Source organism: Austrofundulus limnaeus, unplaced genomic scaffold, assembly GCF_001266775.1.
Source record: "Austrofundulus limnaeus strain Quisiro unplaced genomic scaffold, Austrofundulus_limnaeus-1.0 Scaffold93, whole genome shotgun sequence".
NCBI lineage: Eukaryota > Metazoa > Chordata > Actinopteri > Cyprinodontiformes > Rivulidae > Austrofundulus > Austrofundulus limnaeus.
In genome coordinates this window covers 329,409-333,224 of record NW_013952495.1, presented here as the reverse complement: position 1 = coordinate 333,224, position 3,816 = coordinate 329,409, and the positions used below count along the sequence as shown (strand labels likewise).

The 3,816-nt window shown below is 37.4% G+C and overlaps 1 long non-coding RNA gene across 1 annotated transcript in view; it reads right to left on the bottom strand.

Annotated features, from left to right (window-relative positions):
- Positions 1 to 668: 668 nt before the first annotated feature.
- LOC106520461 (uncharacterized) overlaps positions 669 to 3,816 on the bottom strand; it is a 21,103-nt gene continuing 17,955 nt past the window's right edge. The window contains exon 4 of the long non-coding RNA XR_001310557.1: positions 669 to 1,047. This is a non-coding gene — a long non-coding RNA (uncharacterized LOC106520461). The remainder of the gene's footprint in view (positions 1,048 to 3,816) is intronic.

Genomic DNA, 3,816 nt, shown 5'->3' with positions numbered 1-3,816 from the left:
CACACACACACACACACACACACACACACACACACACACACACTTTCTTAATGGAAGCCCTCTCCCACTGTAATCACTCTAACGACCTGCTTGAACTCAGAATGAAACGCAGAGGATGAGAACAAAAGGTGAAAATGTTCAGTGTGTGAACACAGCATGATGTGAGTAATGGATTCTAACAATAATCGTGTATTTTAGATTGTGTTTTTTGTCACATTAAATTCACCAAAAGTATTGTTTCAAGAAGAAAATCCCCAGATTCACTGGAAAATAATCTCCTCCCTCCTCAGCCGAGTCACAGCCCAGCTGACTGAAAAGAGGCACACCTAGTTTGTCCTCTGCCCCCCCCCCACACACACACACACACACACACACACACACACACACACACACACACACACACACACACCCCCACACACACACACACACGTTTGGCTCTTGAATACCTTTCAAAATATACTGTATATCTGAAGCAGAGAGCAGGCTGCTTGTGTACAGGAGCTGTCAGGAGGCTGTCATGTTAGTCTGCTCTGTCTGCCATACACACGCTCTTATATATTCATGAGCCTGAAGAAGGAAAACCTCTGTAAACGTGGTGTGTWGCTGTCTGTGTGCACATGTTTGGTTTTGATGGCGTTTGCATGTAGGTGGAACAGCTCTGATGACAATCTGCACAACTATAACCACAATAAATAATCCATAATAGTGTGGAAGAATTGTGCATYTTTGTATTGATTTTTACTTTATGAATGTACGTCCCAATGCAATAAAGATGGTTTATTGAAAACTCATTTTTAGGTGTTTGAAGCATCATATGCACCGATCTGCTCCTTCCAGGGTTTTTTTTTTTATGTAAAATTCTGCTCTAATCAGTCTTCAGTCTGGACTGATTTAAGTTTGCAGCAGATTTCTCCTCTTCCTTAATCAAGCTCTCATGTTTTCTGCACTCCATGAATGATTCACCATCAGTCAGAGCGAAGACAGCCTCTCAAGGACAAGCTTTCTGTCTGCCAGTTCTGTTACGACCTCTGAAACCTCCATCWCAGCCTTTGAAAATGAAACAAAATGATAATGACTTGAAGAATTTATGATGTCACAAAAARGGCCACTGCAGAGGCGCTCCTCTGGTCAGTGAAGCTTAGCCAGGAGGCCAGTGCTAAATTCCTTACAATCTAAAAGAAGCTGGCTGTAAAACAACAGACATACAGATAATAAATTGTCCTTTTTAGATTTAGCATATCATTGACAAATATTCTTAAGCACAAAGGAAGCAAAAATTGCAAAATAATAAAACCTTTGAGGCAGCCAGTTTAGAGACTGAAGACAAAGTTATAAATATATACATATATAAACTGTATATATGACCTTAGACTGGGAGCAGGTGAGTGAGTGGGTGGGGCAGGACAGTGAACAGGAATTGGACTAATGACACAGAAGAACACACAGGAACGAATACTTTATTTTATTTATTTACTGTTATTTAACCAGACAAGTACTGATGAGATCTCAGATCTCTTTTTCACGGGAGGCCTTGGCCTGAAGGCAAACTATTGTACATGTTTCTTWTAGGAGGGTGTGGGAAACCGGAGTACCCYGAGAAAACCCACGCAAGCACAAGGACAACATGCAAACCCTGCACAGAAAGACCCCAGGTCCGAACCGGAGATCGAACCCAGGACCTTCTTGCTGCGAGGCGTCAGTGCTAACCATTGAGCAATCGTGCCAAATTAATACAAGGATCACAAAATATGCATCATTTTAATGTATAAAGCTAATTAATGAACYAAAACACAGATGTTAATGTCATTTACTACCCTTTGTCTTTGAAAGAGTGAATAAGTATACTTACACAAGACATAAAACATTGATTGCATAACTTTAGATGTCTTTTTTTACCYTTTGTACTAATGTAGAAGATGTGGGGAATAAATCATCATAATCCCTCCCACAGAACTCCCAGTGTATGTAGCTTATAGCTAATCATTGAAACAACAGAAGAGTGTTTTTTTTTTTCTTGTTAACCAAAGAGATGGAAAGAAGACGTGAACATCGGTTGCACATTCCGTCTTGGCAATTTAACAACTTCTGGCTTCTGGGAGCAAAATGAAATGCAGGACGCGCTGCTCCGCAGAAACAAACATGTACACAGAGTTCTGACCAATCAGAAAGCACAAACAGAACCGGTTTGTAAGACAGACTTCTGACAGGGGGCACTTTACAAGACTGTAAGATGTGAGAATGGTAGTATAAATCAGCCTTTACTTTCTTTCCACTGTAAGAATCTCTGACCTCTGACTCATCAACACATACACTGTCTTCATACTGACCTCCTGTTAGTGCATTGTCTTTTTACTTATCTTTTTACTACACCTGTGGGATCAAATATATGTTTTACGTGTCATTTTTTGACTATATGAAGTAAAAATGTGAACGGTGCTGAGGTAAAACAAAAACTATTTGGGTAAATTATAAACTTCAGTTTTAGACATTTCTTCATTAAGTGCGTTCTTCCAAAAAGTCTTCTTTATATCCTGAATCGAAGTAATAATTCTCTAAATGTTAATTTGGCTTTAGTGTCAGACATTATAAAAACACACAGAAGCATCAAAATGACTCATTTCTATCACTCTCACACACCTAAACATACTTTCATTGTAAATCCAGAGTGATTAAATTAGAAAAGTCTCAATTTTACATTAAAAAAATCTAATTCAAAACTTTATTTAAAAATAATGTTCTGTTTTCTGTTTGTTGTCCATTTGTTGCATCCTTCTTTTGTCCTTCTCCTCACCTCATTTCCAGATCCTCTTTGATCCAACATTTGCTCAGCTAATAAGCACAGAATTTCAGCTGAAAACATTTTTATTTTTCCCCCCTCTCGATTTACGGCGCACCACGGCAGCTCGACAAATTAGAATGTTTATTTATGGCCATCAATAATTAATTGAGTTTACTCTAATCTCACATTAGCTGGTTCAGAAGTCTCTGCATGGCTGTTTAAATATTAAAATTAATTGGAGCGGAGATACTGTAAAGAGGCTTGACTTAATTGTTCTGGGAGAACAGGTAGCTTCTGAAGCATCGGCACAACACACACATCTTCAAATACACAAAGCCAGTGCTTATGAGAGGTAATTTCTTTTAGATTTCCTGCTGAATGCACAATATTAATAAAATATTCTTAGCTCACAGTCGTGTTAAATGTTTCCCAAGTAGCTGCAACCAGCTGTAGCACCGGCTAACAGGATTAGAATGAAGTTGATAATCTGGTAATGCGGTTACCAAAAGCATCAGCATAATTATCATGATACTTTAAAATAAAATGTGATAATGTGATTTGTGATTTTGATATACATATATTTTCTCTCATTTTTCTTTTTATATTTTTCTTTTCATTGTATATTGTATATAAAATTATTTGTTTTGTTTTAATGAAATGAATAAAGAATTGAATTGAATTAATAAGTAAAGTAAAGGTGCTTTATTTGTCATCAGTGTATGTTTCCACACAATGACGAAATTTGTGCTCTGCATTTAACCCATCCACACCCAAGTGGAGCAGTATCATGTCATATAATATAATAATACAGAGGATAAAAGAATAGATTAATTCAGATTTCTGGCAAATTTTTTGAATTTCCAAGTTTTAGCATGTTGTCATTATTTTTTAGACATCAGAATGTGCAGCAAATCACTTCAAAAGTTATTTCAACAAGTGATTAAATACTCCTATAGTTGGAGCTCAATGGGCCTCATGCAAGAACCGTTCGTACGCACAGATTTGTTCTTAAGTTGTGCGTACGAGTGATTTAGGAG